Source organism: Aquarana catesbeiana, linkage group LG01, assembly GCF_042186555.1.
Source record: "Aquarana catesbeiana isolate 2022-GZ linkage group LG01, ASM4218655v1, whole genome shotgun sequence".
NCBI lineage: Eukaryota > Metazoa > Chordata > Amphibia > Anura > Ranidae > Aquarana > Aquarana catesbeiana.
This window is the reverse complement of record NC_133324.1, coordinates 428,043,880-428,062,568: the sequence shown is the minus strand read 5'-3', so window position 1 is coordinate 428,062,568 and position 18,689 is coordinate 428,043,880. Positions and strand designations below refer to the sequence as shown.

The window sequence follows — 18,689 nt, the reverse complement described above, 5'->3', positions numbered from 1 at the left end:
CAAAGAGTTTTTTAAAGGAAAGAAGTGGAATGTTATGCAAAGGCCAAGTCAATCACCTGACCTGAATCCGATTGAGCATGCATTTCACTTACTGAAGACAAAACTGAAGGGAAAATGCCCCAAGAACAAGCAGGAACTGAAGACAGTTGCAGTAGAGGCCTGGCAAAGCATCACCAGGGATGAAACCCAGCGTCTGGTGATGTCTATGCATTCCAGACTTCCGGCTGTAATTGACTGCAAAGGATTTGCAACCAAGTATTAAAAAGTGAAAGTTTGAAGGATGATTGTTAATCTGTCCCATTACTTTTGGTCCCTTAAAAAGTGGGAGGCACATATACATAATTCCTACACTGTTCATCTGATTTGGATGTAAATACCCTCAAATTAAAGCTGAAAGTCTGCAGTTAAAGCACATCTTATTTGTTTCATTTTAAATCCATTGTGATGGTGTATAGAGCCAAAAAGATTAGAATTGGGTCGATGTCCCAATATTTATGGACCTGACTGTAGATGGAACAAAGAAAAAAGTATCAAAAAAAGAATCAAAATAAAAATAAGGATTATCTGTCAGATACACCCTCTAATTCATTGTCCTCGGCTTCGTCTCTTGCGGACCATCAGTTCCGAAAGAGAAAAGGCCCCTTCTCTAAACAAAATTAAATAGAGGGTCACTTACAACAAGCAAATAAAAAACACACCACAGACGTGCAGCAAACAGAATCTTTACGGGGTGATAAGGGTGGTGGTCACAACATCATGAGACACAACAAACCAATGAATAGTGCTAAAAATTCAAATAAAATTCAAAGTAAACCTAATAGATTGAGTAAATATCAGAGAGCTATACCCAAAATACCAAAAACCCAAATGGATAATTTTTTAGAGAAAGCCAACTCACAGCATTCACAGATTACACAGAAGGAAGCAGATTCTCCGATAATGACAACAATGCACAAGGACGATTGAATATCATCAATCTTTCATCACCTACACTCACACCAATATAGGAGCAAGTATTATCCTTAGGTTTATCGTACTGTCCAAACAAAAGCACCGACAGATTTGAAATGACCAAGAATATAAACTTGTTTGCCAGAAAATTATTATTCAAAAGTACGTATTTTTTTAAAAATCAGATAACAAGTTTTATTTTGATTACCGCATAGCCATATACAAGTCATGCAAAACAGTAATATAGCAGTGAATACATCATATAACATATGACTTCTCTGAAATCCATTAAAATTGTACAATAACTGAATATCACCTCATCTATATACTTATATAAATATGTGGTGGCAGAGCGGAGCAAAACTAGAAACAAATAAAGGAAATGAACAACACCATGATTATAGTACATCACATGATGTGTAACAAAACGAGAAATCCATTGTCTATAAACTGGGAACACTGCTTATTTGGTGTAGCTACCCAACCCAATAATGACAGCATTTTTTCTTTTCTGTACTTTGCTTAATATATCATTCTCAGTTGATTTGAGGTTTGTTATTTCATTTTGACGTTTATCCCTGCAACAATCTATATTTAATCAATTGGTGTGGTGCCAAGCCTGGGATGTCCAGCCAATCCTGCCACAATGTGTAGAACTTACGGGGTACCTTTCTGTGTTGGTATGTCAATTTTTCACATATTAACATTTTATTAACTTGGTCAATCAATTGTTGCCTGGTAGGGACCCTGGAGGTAATCCAGTGTCTGGCTATCAATTTCCGTGCTACATAAAGCAGCCGAATAATTGCTGTATGAGCAGAAGGGGTCAATGACTCCTCCTCCAGGGCACCCAGCAGACACACAGTAGGATCTTTCCAAATTGTAAAGTTAAACACTTGTGAAATCAACCCTAAGATTTCTGACCAGTAACTAAAAAGTTTTGGGCATCTCCAGAACATGTGCATGAGGTCCCCTTGGTCCCTCATGCACTTAGGGCAAAGTGGTGTATCACGAATCCCCCATTTATGTAATTTAGCAGGTGTTCTGTAGGCTCTATGTAGCAGATAGAGGTGTGAGAGTCTCTGTGATGCTGATACTGACACCTTTGGAGCAGAGGCAAGACAGAGACTCCATGTCTCACCGTTTAACTGTCCTAGGTCCTCCTCCCATTTACCTTTACATGGTAACCCAGGGGGGTTTTGAAGTGCAGCTAGAATGATACTATATCCTCTCGAGATCATACCTTTAGTTTCTTTTTCCATAAAAATCCCTTGCAAGATGACATGGTCAGTCTGCTGGAGAGAGGTATATCTAGATTGTAGCTGTAGAGCGTGTCTTAACTGCAGGTACTGAAAGAAATTTGTTCGTGGGATATTAAACTCCGCCTGGATCTCCAGAAAGGACTTGTGTACCTGACCTCTATATAGTTGTGATAGGAATTGAATCCCAGCTGCCTCCCAAGATCTAAAACCCTTCAGTTTATGCATTTCTCTATAATTGGTGTTTGTCCAAATTGGGATGCAGGCTAAGAAGCCTCTTATACCCAGCAATTGTTTAAGATAGGTTCATAACCTTTTTAGCAAGATTATGGACGGGAGTTTCCTGTCCAAGTGGGTGTACCCGGGCTCCGAGTTAGTCAGTGCTGTAGTATCATCTGGTGATGTGCAGAGAAGTCTACGTATGGGGTCCAAGTTTTCTATCAGTCCCCAACCTCCCAATTGCTGTAGCTGTGAAGCGAGGAAATAGGCTCTAGCATGTGGAACTGCCAGGCCTCCCTCCTCTTTATTATATTGCAGATTGGATAAACTGATTCTAGCTGTTTTTTTACGCAATATTAGCTCTCTGAACTGGGAATCTATTCTATCGAACCAATGTCGGGTGTATCCACACTGGTGAATTATGGCATATGTATAATAGCTGTGGGGACCACACCATTTTTATGAGGTTTGCTCTCCCAACTACCGACAATGGTAATTTACACCAGGTATTACATTTCTCCCTAAATTTGGTAAGTAGAGGGATAAGATTAAGAGTAATATATTGAGTAACATCCGGGGATACCTGCACACCCAGATACCGAAAGGAGGACACTATCTGCACCATTGAAGCACAATCAGGTAATGGGTCAGATAGCGGGTCCAGAGGCATTAGCATATATTTATTCCAATTGATAGAAAAACCAGATAAGGTACCAAAGACTTTAATAAGACCCATAGCCGCCACCAGAGAATCCTGTATCACCTAGATACAGCAGGGTATCATCGGCATATAGCGAAATGACATCCATCCCGGTATTACGCCTGAATCCTACAATCCTGCGGTCGCCCCTCACTCGAGCGGCCAGAGGTTCCAGAGCCAGGGCAAACAGCAGGGGTGATAACGGACACCCCTGCCTAGTGCCTCTGAACAGTGGAAACGGCTCAGAGAATTCCCCATTGACCCTAATTCTGGCCAATGGCCGTGCATATAGCAGTTTAATCCATCTAATGAAAGTATACCCCTGGGCCATACGCTCCAATACTTTCCACAGGTAAGGCCACTCGATGCTGTCGAAGGCCTTAGCTGCGTCCAGCGAAAAGATGGCCTGGTTACCAGGGTTCTCAACTGGAATTTAAATGTTTAAAAAGAGGCGTCTAATATTTTGGGCTGTGGACCTGGTGGGTATGAATCCAGATTGATCTCTGTGAATTAACTTTTGAATGACTAGAGACAGTCTCGTCACTAGCACTCTAGCCAGCAATTTGACATCAGTCATAAGTAAGGATATTGGTCTATAAGAATCAGGTGATGTGGCTTCTTTACTGGGATTCAATAATACTACTATGATTGCCTCATTCATGGAAGCAGGCAACTGACCCCTCTCCAATGCATCGTTATAAACTTTTAGGACTGTAAGAAGTAATGTATCAGCATATCTTTTGTACACCTCGGACGGTAGACCATCAGCCCCCGGAGCCTTATTGTTATGTGTTTGTGCTAAGGCTAATGCTAGTTCCTCCGCTGTGATTGGAGCATACAATATGGCTGCGTCCGAGGCGGACAAAAGTGGCAGCTCACATTAGTTAAGGAAATCCACTATGTCCTCCTCTCGGGGGTTCACCATGGATGTGTATAGGTCAGCGTAAAAAGATCGGAAAATTCTCAATACATATGTGTTACTCGTTTGAACAACTCCCTGGGTATCACATAAGGACAAGACTGTTGAAGGGGAACTCTGTGCATGCGCTAGTAATGCCAGCATGTGCCCAGTAGACTCCCCCTCTTCAAAGTGAGTTTGCTGTAGGAAAAATCTCTTATTTTCCGCCAACTGAAGCGCCAGCTGGCTTGACATAGCTTGTGCACTCAGCACGCTTTTTTAGTATCCTCTGTGGGATTGGAAATATATGCCTCCTCTGAGTCCCTAAGAACCTTACATACTTCTGTTTCCCAGGCCTTTGTGTTTGATTTTATGCTATTTATCATGGTTATAAATTGACCACGTAAGAATGCTTTTACAGCTTCCCAGACTATGCCTAACTGAGTAGAACCTAGATTGTCCTTCAGAAAATATACAAGGCGCTCTCTAATTGGATCAGGGGTGGGGAATAAATCTAGCCAAAAGGGATTGAGTTTCCACGTCCTGGGCCTGGCGACTACCGGCAACGCAATACTCATCCAAAAGGAAGAATGATCCGAGATGTGCCTGTCACCATATCCAGAGTCAATAACTAGTGGGAGAAGGGCAGCATTACCCAGTCCCAAGTCTATTCTAGAAAGGCTTCCGTAAACTGTGGAGCAGCAGGAGTACTGCCTAACAGTGGCATGACTCCTGCACCACACATCTGTCAAGCCCAACTCTGATAACAGTCTAGCAAATGGCATTGGCCCTTTGTTACAAGCAGTTGCAGAAGTAGGTGCAGCCAGTTTGTCCCATTTATGATGTAAATAATTATTAAAATCCCCCATTGCCATTAGGGGTACATTTGGATGTTGTGCCATAAACTTAGCTAGGTGTCTAAGAGTCACCGCTGAGTAGGGGGGTAGTATATATATATTAGCTATGATACACGTCAAATTTGATACCGTACAGAGTAAAAAAATAAATTTCCCTTCCTTGTCTATGACTCTCTGAAAGCAATGGAACTGAACATCACGATGAATCAGGATACTCACCCCCCTTGCATACGCAGAGTGCGTAGCATGAATTTGAGTATTATATATCTGAGATCCAAAGCTAGGGATAGCCCCAGGGGGAAAATGGGTCTCTTGCAGACATATAATATCCACCTTTGCAGCCTTAAAATGTCTAAGTGCCGCCACTCTTTTTACTGGATTACCCAAACCTCTAATATTCCATGATAAGACCTTAATACTTGCCGTCATTTGTATAAGTTAGTTGTATGTATCTTAGGCAATTGTTTGCCAACGCATGACTGTATTACATTTGATTGACTTACTGACCATAAAGTATTGTATAGAGTAGACCTTATGTCTCTGACACCTGCTGTACCTCTATTCACAATATAAATGCACATTGCAACACCAAAATGTGATTGCAATGCGAAAGGGTTGGATAACCACACAAAGTCCCATAAAGTTCTATATGGAAAGAAAAAATGGAAGAAAAAAAAAGGGATGGGGGAGAAAAAACTGGGGTAGGGTAGGAGAAAAATCCTCCCAATATAACTTGAATCATCAATGACAACTGTCGTGGAGCTTACCATGCTCTCAGCCACTTGGGCTAACATAGAAACAGTTCCTGGATAAGTCATCCTGGGGGGGGAAGGCTGTGGAAACACCCGGAAAAATATTTCCAGTTAGTAAATGGGGTTTCTCAGATGCTAGCTCTTTGCAATTCAGAAGAAACAAGTACTTCTCTCTCCACCGGGTAAATAAGGATAAACCTCTACCCCATAAAAGATGGTGAAACTTAAGTGCTGATTTGGTTGCTGTCTCCTGGCCTCTTTGAGGGCTCTCTCCTCACGATCCAACCATTGTGCAGCCACTGTAGGTCGATCGAAGAAATGAGTAGTGCCAAGGGCTGTTACCCATAGTCTGGCGGGATATAGCATGCCATATTGTACATTAAGCTCTCTGAGCTTCTTTTTAACTTCATTGAAGGTTGCACTTTTTTTTGCAGTTCAGCAGAGAAGTCAGGAAATAAGGAGATCCTGGAGTTATCGATTTTCATTTTGTCTGACAGTGCTCTGGCCTTAGAAAGTATTGCATCTCTGTCCTTATAATTGAGCAACTTGAACAGGAACGGCCTGGGGTGATTGCCTGGAGGTAGAGGGCAGGCAGGCACCCTATGTGCACGTTCAACAGCAAAGAGTGGAGAAAAGGAATCTCTGCCAAATGTAGATATAAGCCATTGCTCTATAAAGTCTACTGGGTTTTTACCCTCGGTTTTCTCTGGGATGCCCAAGGCACGGACATTATTTAGTCTCATGCGATTCTCCATCTCATCAAGTCGCATTGCATGTTGTTCAGTAGGGTGACAGTTGTATTTCAGATCCCTCTGCATGGGTGTCATATCATCCTCAACTGTGCTCAACCTGCCCTCTAAAGCAGCAGTTCTCTCTCTAAGTTTATGCATGTCATGGCGTACATATGATATCTCAGCCTTCACTTCCTTAATCTCATCTGAGAGAGCAGTTATGGAATGGTTGCAGGAGGTCACCACAGTAAATATGTCTAAGTGTGGGTTCTGCATCATTTATCCCAGGAAAGCTGATCTGAGGCACAGTTACATCATGCTTAGGGGTACTCACTGTGCTCCACTCCAGGGACAATCCGTTGGCATCCTCCAAGGGAACAGTGTCATCCTCCTCCATGGAGTTTTCAGAAGTTTCCCCCTGTGCAGGGATCCCGGCCAGGGCGTCTTTGTATGATCTGCCGCCGTATAGAAGCTTCTGTGCAGTTTCCTTGTAATGTTCCTTGGCTGCACGGCGTGGATCAGCGCCATCTTGGTTCTGGGCCTCGGCCTGTCCCTTGTTGCTGCCAGTCTTTTTAAGCACCATTGCAGCGGTTGTTGCAGCCAGAGAGGGGCTCCGGAAGTCTCCCTGGTACCAGGAGATCAGTATGGACCCGTTCAGCGGTTCCGGGATGGCAGGGAAAGGATGTATGCACGGATGGCTGGCGGAGCTGGAAACACACACGTCCTTATACATGAGCCACTAAGCCACGCCCCCCAAAAGTATGTATTTAAGACAAACAACAAAAAAGGAGGTAGAGGTTACACCTAACCTCACAGCAGCTGAGTTTTCAGCTATTCGAGCCTTGAACCTGCTGCTACAGGAAAGTGATGTCTCTTGGGACACTGATGTGGATGAGGAGGTGTTAAATGAGGAAAATTCTGATGTGGTTGAGCAACAACCAAAAAAATGTAAAAGAAAGTCCAACAAATTTCCACCTTTGAGCCAAAATCCTGCATTGGCATTATTTGTGAGACAGACAAAAAGAGAAATAGAAAACATGAGGAATGGCAATGTTATCGAAAACTTGAGCTCCGAACAGACTTTGGCTCTCAAGTCTTTGAAAAACAATTTTGGAATAACAATAAAGGCATCTGACAAGGGAGGCAATGTTGTCCTAATGGATAATGAGATGTATGAGAATATGTGTCTAAAAATTCTAAATGATAAAAAATGTTATCGGAAAATATCTTTGTCTCTCATTGATAGGTTCAATCAAGACTTCTATCAGCTGGTGGATGAAGCACACTGTGAGGCTATTATTTCCAAAGACCTATGGGATTTTGTACGTACAAAATATCCCGAGTACCAACTATGTATGCACTGCCAAAGGTACACAAGGACCTTCACAATCCATCCGGGAGACCCACCATTTTGGGTAATGGATGTGTCTCTGAAGCCATTAGTCAGGTAATGAATGATCTCTTGGGACCCCATGTTATGAATTTGACATCCTATACCAAGGACACAGTTCATTTGTTACAGATCCTTGAAAATGTAGAAATTCCCAGTTCAGCTTTGTTGGTCACGATTGACATTAAGTCTCTTTACAATAGTATTCTGCATGATTTGGGTGTAGCGGCTGTTGGAAGAGTTCTTCAGCAGAGATCAACACATGAATGGAAATATAACAAATTTATACTTACCATGTTGGAATTCATTCTAAAACATAAAGTTTTTTCGTACAAAGGCTCCCACTACCTCCAGGTACAGGGTGTGGCTATGGGGAAGTGTTGTGCCCCCTCCTTTGCCATCCTGTAGCTGGGGGAGTGGAACAAGGCATTTTTGGCCAGTGAGGAGAATTCTATGTACACACAACATATTGTCATGTGGCAAAGATACATTGACGATCTGTTATTGATATGGGATGGTCCTGAAAGTAAATGAGTGAGTTGCCTCAACCACATGAACCGTAACAATCTTAATCTTTTCTTTACAATGACATATGATTTGCAGAAGGTTGACTTTTTGGATGTCAGTACTTTAAAGGACAGATAGGGTAGAATTACCAGCAAATTAGCCAGGAAGGACGCTGCTGGTAACACGTTGTTGCATGCTGACAGTTTCCAATCTGTATCTTTAAAAAAATCTATACCCTTTAGCCAATAATTGTGCAACAGACGCAATTGTACCACAGGCATCCACTTCCAATTGGAAGCCGATGCACTTACCAGTAGATTATTGGCTAGGGGTTATACAAAAACTAGCCTAAAAAAGCATTCAATCATGTCAAAAGTATTGAAAGATACAACCTTATTTTTAACAAAAAGGAAAAAAAAAGTAAAAAGGGAAAGGCTGAGGAAAATGATATAACCAAGATCATTCTACGATACTCCAATGAACATGACAAAATTAAAAGAATTCTCACAAAATACTGGCCAATTCTGACTGAGGATCCCATTTTGAGGAGTTTAGTAACCAAGAGTCTGCAAATTACTCACAAAAAAGCGGGTTCAATTTGTGAAAAACTTGTTCAAAGTGAATACAAAGGGGGTTTGAGGGGGGATCCCTGCAAGACCTGGGGAACTTTTCCACGTAAGTCATATTCTCAATGCCCTGTAATTGGAAGAAGGACACAATTTTCTTTGCCCAGTGGTGATTTTTTTCGGGTAAAGCACTTTGCTAATTGCAAGACGCGAGGTGTGGTGTATCTTATGCAGTGTCAGTGTGGGGCGTTCTATGTAGGCAAAACCAAACAAGAACTAGGCTAACGGGTTACCAAACACATGCATAGCATGAGTATTGGTAATCTATACTTACCACTTAGCTGACATGTGGCCTAGGAACATAACTATAGGATGCCCAAAGTTAACGTCAGCGTTCTTAAAAGAGTACATGTTCCAGCCCGCAGGGGGCATTGGAACAAGACACTACTCCAGCGAGAAATGCACTGGATTAGATTCCTTGAGGCAACCACACCTCCAGGCCTTAATGGGTGTGAGAGTTTTAGACCCTTTTTGGATGTTTTTTCCTCCGGAAAAACTGAGTTATAACCATACATTGTGAATATATGCTTTTGCAATTCCGTGCCTCCCTGTTACAGTATGTCATATATACATATCTTTTCTTTTATTTCATCCCTGCTTTTGTTTTTGTTTTGTTTTTTGCTCACAACTATGATTTACTGTTGTTTAGCTGAAATGATTAGCAATATATGGATTCTGGGGGTTTCTTTCCTGTCCTAACTCTCTGTGTGGACTTCCCATTAGTGGGTTGTCTATTTTGAATAAGATGATTAATCTTTTTGGGTTTTTTGATAATTATTATGAATATATAGACCTTTATGTCTGGCAATTTATAGTATTTATAGTATGTAATGGCAGAAGCACTTTTCCTCCTGGACTATAGGATACATTGCGTGTCTAACAGGACGTCTAGTTGGTTGCCTGTTTCCATTTTTCTGCGTTGTAGTTATTTAAACCTTACCGCCACGGTTGCTGGGCCCTTTTCTTCCCTTTTTCTTGCCCCTCCTCTTCCCCACCCCCTTTTCCCTTTCAGGTTCCTTGATTCTGTTGTGGGGTGTGGGGTGGATGGAATGGATGGGTGGCCATGCATGTGGAGGTGGGTTGCGTTTTTGCGCTCTCGCCCCCTCGTGGTGTGGACCCAGAATGCCGGTGGTGGACCTTTTTTGATTCTTACCTATTCGGGCTGCTGTCTTGGTCTCTGGATGTTTGTTTTCCAGAGACGGGAATTGATGTGGGGATGAAAGAGGTGGAGGCGACGCAATTGCATCAGATCAATGCGTATTGCGTCACTTCCTCCCACATACTTGCAGTCCAAACAGAGCAGGAGCAGAAGTGGCGGAGACACGACTACACATGATAATGCGTATGTCGTCATTTCCTCCCGCACATGCGCAGTATATAGAGATGCCATTAGCACCTCTCAACGCCATTTCTCCTGCCTTCATTGATTTGGAACTTTGCTGTCTCTTTCCTTCTGTTTGCCAGTCCTTAGGAACTTCGCCCTATGCCATAATTGATACTCAAAAACGAGATTCCTTGGACCAATGCACATTTGGCTTAAGGGGGTCTTTCAAGTATGTAATTTTAATTAGGTAATAGGCCAGCCTTTCAGGGAACAACATTCAGGCTGACCCAGTATCCCCTGGAATTGAGCCTAATTATCTTCCCAGGGATTTACCATCATTTTTTGTCTTGCTCCCCTCCTTACCCACAGTGCAAAGCCTTCCACCATTTTCTGGGGCAGCCCACATCAGGCAACTAATCGATGCTGACATTTTGGTGTCTCTTTGGCGGAGGTCTTCAATGGCCAATGTATGGTGTCCTTGCCATCTGGAGGAGTGCTTCTGCTAAACATAAAGTGTATGTGGATGATGATTTACATGTATTTTCCATATAATTATGTACCAATGTTTCACTAATTTAAGCTGTTCTTTCAGAAGTGGTATTATTCCCTGAAGAATATTTATAATAGTACATTTTGAAATGCGTTTGATACCCCCTCTGCGCTATTCCTCGTTACAATCAATGACCAAGGGAACAGCAAGTAGATGGGGACTACCACTTTATGGTTAACAGTTAATTGTGCAATATTGACAATACTATTGATGCAATACTTTGTATTTTCAATATGAGATTTTTTTTTAACTTTTCTACAATAAATATAAATTTTCTATATATGAAATTTTATATTTTTTCAATTGCCTAAAAAATCCCACATCTTTGAGGTTTATTCTATGTATTACCAAGGGATGGTGGCAATTTACATGTGTGGCACGGTGAATCACCCAATTTTATATCTAAGGTGTAGTCCTAAATAGAGATGAGTGAACCTGGCTGGGTTCAGTTCAAGCCAGGTTCAGTGAACCCAGATGGAAGTCCGTGAACCCTGAACCCCATTGAAATCTATAGGAGACCAAATTCAATATTTTTTCTGGACTTTTTCAAGGCTTATAGGAAAGCTATTATTTTGAGCAGTGCTAAAAGGCAATGTTGAAAATGCTCAGATTGCTTAAATGCCATGCTTTGGAGATGCCTTTAAGGTGCATATGGTGTTACAAGACAGTATAAATGTAGTTCTTTAAAAGAACCTTTAAAAAGGGTTAAAATGGAATGAGGGTTTTGTTAATGTTCAAACCAAACCCTTGTACAGACATGCAATTTGTTTAACCAGGAGAAAGAGAGATGTGAGTGTGAGTAGCCCCTTCCTGTTTGACCTTGGGCCACATAGTGGAAGGTACCTTGCAAGGAATGGTGGCAAAGCTTAGCACCCTTAAAAGTCACCTTGTCCCAGTATTGAGGGGCAAAGACCTCTGTCCTTCATCCAGTCCTCCAAAAAGGGATTAGGCATTTGTGGACAGACTTAAAGGAATCTGGAAGCCCCTTTATGATAAAAAGGCCCCAGATTTCCAATGTAATATGATGATGATGATGTAAATACATCAACAATCACGCCATCCGGTAATGTAAATCCATGATACCATGATATCCATGATACCATGAGCCACCTGATGAGGTTTCCCCACAACCACAATAACCTTCCACCTGATGATGTTTCCCGATCGCTAAATGACAGAGTCTTAACACTGTAACAGAAACCAGAGATCCCAGGCATTGACTGATGAATTTATATTGATTGATGGTCTGATTTAAGAGGGATTTACATGGGGTGACTTTATATATTTTATTTATATTGTTATTAAAGCCTTTTTTCAAGGTGTGCATTTACTTACAATTCACCTTTTCTGGAAATTAAAAATGAATACTAATTTACCCTGTGCACTTTCCCCTGGGAAGGAGGCATTATTTTAAAGGGGGCTTCCAGATTTTTATAAATCCCCCACAAACTCCCACATCCTTTTTGTGGGACTGGATGTGAGGAAGAGGCCCTTGTCCATCAACTTGTGGGGGAGTTGCTATGCTGTTTCCTCTTATAGGGCGTACACACGGTCGGACTTTGTTCGGACATTCCGACAACAAAATCCTAGGATTTCTTCTGACGGATGTTGGCTCAAACTTGTCTTGCATACACACGGTCACACAAAGTTGTCGGAAAATCTGATCGCTCTAAACACGGTGACGTAAAACATGTACGTCGGGACTATAAACGGGGCAGTGGCCAATAGCTTTCATCTCTTTATTTATTCTGAGCATGCGTGGCACTTTGTCCGTCGGATTTGTGTACACACGATCGGAATTTCCGACAACGGATTTTGTTGTCGGAAAATTTTATCTCCTGCTGTCCAACTTTGTGTGTCGGAAAATCCGATGGAAAATGTCCGATGGAGCCCACACACGGCCGGAATTTCCGACAACACGCTCCGATCAGACATTTTCCATCGGAAAATCCGACCGTGTGTACGGGGCATTACAAGGTACCCTCATGCAACTTAGTGTGGTACATGAAGGGGGGACACAGACTATTTGTCTTCCCTTTTCGGGTCACCTAGGGGTTGATTTACTAAAACTGAAGAGTGCAAAATCAGGTGCAGCTCTACATAGAAACCAATCAGCTTCCAGGTTTTATTGTTAAAGCTTAACTGAACAAGCTGAAGTTAGAAGCTGATTGGCTACCATACACAGCTGCACCAGATTTTGCACTTTCATTTTAGTAAATCAACCCCCAAGACACCATGTCTGGATAAGGGGCTGTTTAAAATATTAGGGGGGACACCACACTAATGTTCCTGTTTTTGTATATGCACTTTCACTGGAACAACAATGGCAATGTGTTCTCCTTAAAGCGGTAGTAAACTGCCCACTTTAAAAAAAAAATCCCCTGCAAGGCAATAGCATATTGTGCTAGAATTGCACACTATCACATTTTGAAATATTTACCTTAGGATGAAGCCCTCCAGTGGTGCACTGTCACCACTGACAGGGCTTCCATCCTTCTTTGGTCTTCCTTCCAGGTTTGCTGGCTCCAGTCCTGTGAATGGCTGGGCATATGTGCACAGGTGTCACAGTTTATGGCACAGAGCTCTGAAAGGATGGCACTGGTTTGCCTTCCTTTAGGAGCACATGTGCCACTGATGTTACCAGCTGCATCTAATGTGAATATCTCCTAAACACCATACGTTTAGGAGATATTTATTGTACCATCAGGTAAGCCTTACTTAGCCTTACAGGCTTACCTGTAGATACAAGTTCAAAAGCAGAATTTACTACCACTTTAAAATTACAACCAAACCCTTATCCAGACATGCAGCTTGAGTAGCCAGTAATGTCAATACCAGACCACAGTGAGTGGCAAAACCTCCTCCCCTTGCAAGGCATCTTTGATTAGTGTTGATGAACAAAGGCCTCTTCCCTACATCTGGTCCCCCAAAAAGGATTTGAAGGTTTGCAGGAGGACTTATTGAAACCTGGAAGAATAATGTACCCCATATAACTCATTCCCAGAAAGACCAAAATGTAAAATGTACAACACACCAACACCATAGAAATCCTTTAACCACTGGACCGCCCGCCATCATTATACGTCGGATGTTTGAAGAGGGATATCATTGTTACGGCAGCAGCTAGCTGCCATAACCCCCATATCCTCTTCTTAAGTGGGCGGTCCGCTTTCAGATAAAAGTGGTCTCTGCGGCATGTTCACCGCAAGATAACTTTTATCGGTGGTGGGAGAGGGCCCCCCGTCCCAACACACTCTGGTGCCCTCCGCCGCTTACCGGAGCTGCCGGCGGAGGCGATTACATCTGCTCCTGTCTGTGGTATGGAGCTGTTTTTTTCAAAAAACTTTTTTTTTATTGCATTTTAGTATAAATATGATATCTGAGGTCTTTTTGAACCCAGATCTCATATTAAAGAGGTCCTTTCATGCTTTTTTTCTGTTACAAGGGATGTTTACATTCCTTGTAATAGGAATAAAAGTGACACAATTTTTAATTTTAAAAGAACAGTGTAAAAATAAAAAGTAAAATAAATAAGAAAAAATGTAAAAATTTTTTAAATGTGCTGCGTCCCACCAAGCTTGCGTGCAGAAGCAAACACATACACGAGTAGCGGCCCCATATGAAAATGATGTTCAAACCACACATGTGAGGTATCACCATGATCGGTAGAGTGAGAGCAATAATTCTAGCCCTAGACCTCCTCTGTAACTCAAAACATGCAACCTGTAGAATTTTTAGAACCTCGCATATAGAGACTTTTAAGAGTAACATTTTATCGCCATTCCACGAGCGGGCACAACTTTGAAGCGTGACAAATGTTGGGTGTCATGCCTTCAGCCTATAAAGAAAAATAATATCTTCTGGACTTGCAATATCAACATTGCTCACTAGATGCCACTCTCAACAAAGGACTATTGATGGGTAGTGTTCTATGGTTAATAGACGTTTCCTGTAATATCACTAGATACTAGCCCACTTCCTATTAAAACCAGCCACCATAGCCGAAGCAGAGGCCTTAGAATTAGCTGTATACTCGAGAAGTGAATGCAGCAGACGCAGCAATATTCTCGACCCAGAAGCTGAAACTCAAGATTCAATATAACGAACTTCAGATTACATCAACCAACATTTTAAGCCAAGCAGTGACAAAGATGACGTCAAAGAGACAAGCCAAAGACACTACACGGTACAGCCACAAGTCAGCGACAAGTCTCAAGCCTGCAAACAGGAGAAATCCATGCAAAGTGACACCTCCTATGAAAGACTCCCTAAACATGAGATAACAGAGCCTTCTAATCGTCCTCCAGAACCAACGTCCAAGTCAGAACGGTACAACAGAGGTCGGCTTGACATCCTCAAAAGGTATGACTACACACAGCCATCTCACCATGGCAACACACAGTAGGCTAACCAAGCCACCATAGACTTTGCAAGGTTCTTTGCATGACGTGAGTTAGTCACCAAAGGACTTGAAAAGTTTAATGACTGCCCTGAAAGCTACAGAACCTGGTGGTCTTCCTTTCAAAATGCCATCAGAGACTTAGATTTGTCTTGCAGTGAAGAGTTAGACCTCCTGATCAAATGGCTTGGAAATGAGTCTGCTGAGCATGCCAGGTGAATCGGGACAATAAATATAAACCACCCAGACACTGGTCTTAAAACAATCTGTGATAGACTTGATGAGTGTTATGGTTCAGCAGAAGCAGTAGAAAGCGCACTATTCAAAAGATTTGATAACTTCCCCAAAATACCTAACAAAGCCTACCAGAAACTTAGGGCGCTAAGTGACTTGCTAATGGTACTCCAAGTAGCTAAATCCGAGGGGGACTTAAAAAGACTTGCAGTCCTTGACACAGCCAGAGGTGTCAACCCCATTGTACAAGAGTTACCCTATAACTTGCAAGAGCAGTGGATTAGACATGGATCCTGATTTAAAAACAGCATAATGTTCCATTCCCTCCTTTTTCTGTTTTTGTGGACTTTGTGTGTCAGCAAGCTAAAACAAGAAATGATCCAAGTTTTGATTTTACATTGTCATGTGCTGCTCCTTCAGGACTTAACCCTCGCAAACCTCCAGTATCAGTACACAAAACTAACGTGACTCCTCCAGATTCTTTTCACAGGTCTACCAGATTCTCTAACTTGGAGACAAAGGTCAAAGATCCTGGTAAGCAGTGTCCCTTGCATCGGAAGCCACATCCTCTCCTAAAATGCCTTCAGAGAGAAAACCCTGCAGGACCGCAAGGACTTCCTCAAGGAGAACCACATCTGCTACATGTGTTGCACTTCCACATCTCACCTCGCCAAGGACTGTAAGGTCAGTTTAAAATGCACGGAATGTGACAGCTCAGATCACAACACAGGTTTATATCCTGGGCCAGCTCCATGGACTTTACAACACACTTTGAGCACTAGTGAGCATGGGGGGAGGAAGAGCACACCATTACAACTACACCAGAGATCACTTCACAATGTACAGAGGTCTGCAAAGGAGTCATAGGTGGCAGGTCCTGCTCCAAAATCTGCCTAGTCAGAGTCTACCTAACAGGCCAAACAGACAAAGCTATTAAGCTTTATGCAATTCTGGATGACCAAAGTCATTAGCAAGCTCAACCTTCTTTGACATCTTTGGCATTAAAGGCCCCAGCATCCCCTACTCCTTAAAAACTTGTGCAGGAATAGTGGAGACGGCGGGGAGGAGAGCATCCCGCTACCAAGTCGAGTCCATTGACGGACAATTATGCTTGTCTTTGCCAACTCTTATTGAATGCAACCAGATCCCTGACCATAGATCTGAAATTCCTACACCAGGTGTGGCTGCTCATCACCCACACTTGAAACGCATAGCGCATCTGATACCAGAACTTGATCCTCAGGCTCAGATTATCCTACTCCTTGGGAGAGATATCTTACGAGTCCACAAATCAAGAGCTCAAATTAATGGTCCCAACAACGCTCCTTATGCTCAGAGGTTAAACCTTGGATGGGTCATCATAGGAGATGTCTGTCTAAGAAGCGTGCACAAACCTAACTCCATTACCAGCATGCTCACAAATACCCTAGAGAATGGTCGTCCCTCTCTTTTCCAGCCATGCCACAACCACTTCCTTGTTAAGTAATCGCCCTACACCACCCACATGTCTTGTCCCTTCACAAGCCACACTAGTGACAACTTTGCCTGTGACAGTGACCGAGACCATTTGGGGTGCACAGACTTTCAAAGAACTAAAGATGACAATCGTGTGGCAATGTCTATTGTGGACAAACTCTTCTTAGAAGTAATGGAGCAAGGACTAATCAAAGATAGCACAAACAGCTGGGTCGCACCTCTTCCCTTCAGACCACAGAGACATGTTTACCCAATAACAGAGAACAAGTGCTACAATGCTTCACTTCCCTTAGACATAATTTACAAAGAAAGCCAGAGATGAGAGAACATTTCTTTTCTTTCATGGGGAAGATCTTTGAGAACGGTCACGCCGAGATAGCTCCCACCCTTAAAGACTCTGGTACCTCCCTATATTTGGAGTGTACCATCCTAAAAAGCCAGGTCAAATCAGTGTAGTGTTTGACTCTAGTGCCAAATTCAAGGGTGTCTCCTTGACAGGCCCAGATCTCAACAACAAACTTCTGGGAGTGCTCTTACGCTTCCGCAAAGATTCTATTGCCTTAATAGCTGACATCCAACAGATGTTCCATTGCTTCCTGGTCAGAGAGGAAGACAGAAACTTCCTAAGGTTCCTTTGGTTCAGAGACAATGACCCTTCCAAAGACATCTCAGAGTATTGCATGAGGGTACACATCTTTGGAAATAGCCCTTCACCTGCAGTCGCTATCTACGGACTCAGACATTTCACCCAAGAAGGTGAACTTGAGTATGGCTCAGATGCAAAGCAATTTGTAAAGAAAGACTTTTATGTAGATGACTGCTTGAAATCCTTACCTTCCATTGAGTCTGCAATCTGTCTTCTTAAAAGAGCACAGGAAATGCTCGCTTGTTCTAATCTCAGGCTTCACAAGATTGCTTCCAACAGCAAAGAGGTAATGTAAGTTTTCCTTGCTCAAGACCATTCTAACAATCTAAGAGACTTAGATCTAGGTACAGGCTTTTTTACCTGTACAGCGCAGTCTAGGTCTACTTTGGGACTTGAAATCTGATTTCTTTACCTTCCAAATAAACGGAGAAGAAAAGCCCTTCACTCGCAGAGGTGTCTTGTCCACAATCAATAGCCTATACAATCCATTGGGATTCGCGGCACCTGTTACAATTCAGGGTAAAGCCCCACTTAGAGACCTGATTCATGAAACATCTGACTGGGATGCCCCACTACACCTTGATAAGAGGAACTCTTGGGTAGAGTGGAAGAACTCTCAATCAGTCTTATCTGATTTCCGTGTTTCACGACCATATGCTCCCGTACCCTCTACAAAGACATAGAACTAAAACCTTTGCATATTCTGTGATGCTTCTATCAAGGCAATATAGCGGCTGTGGCCTACTTTAGAACTGTCAACACTATAGCACGATGCCGCATAGGATTCGTCATGGCCAAGGCAAAGCTAGCGCCACACCCTGAGCACACTGTACCTAGGCTAGAACTTTGTGCTGCAGTACTAGCTGTTGAACTAGCAGAACTAATAACCTCAGAGATGGACATTGACCTCAAGGATATCCAGCTCTACACTGACAGCAAGGTAGTGCTAGGCTACATCTACAATGAGACCAGATGTTTCTATGTTTAGGTCAACAACAGAGTTTTGTGGATTAGGAGATCCACTCGTCCAACATAATGGCGCTACGTACCTACTGACCACAATCCTGCAGACCATGCTATAAGAGCTGTTGATGCATGTAACCTTAAAGACACAATGTGGTTTACAGGACCTGCATTCTTGTACAATGCAGAACAGACTGTTCCTAAGAG

General features: G+C 42.5%; 1 protein-coding gene across 10 annotated transcripts in view; it reads right to left on the bottom strand.

The window, feature by feature from the left end:
* The window catches only part of LINGO2 (leucine rich repeat and Ig domain containing 2), a 3,171,904-nt gene that overhangs the window by 1,483,381 nt on the left and 1,669,834 nt on the right, over window positions 1-18,689 (bottom strand). The window lies entirely within an intron of this gene.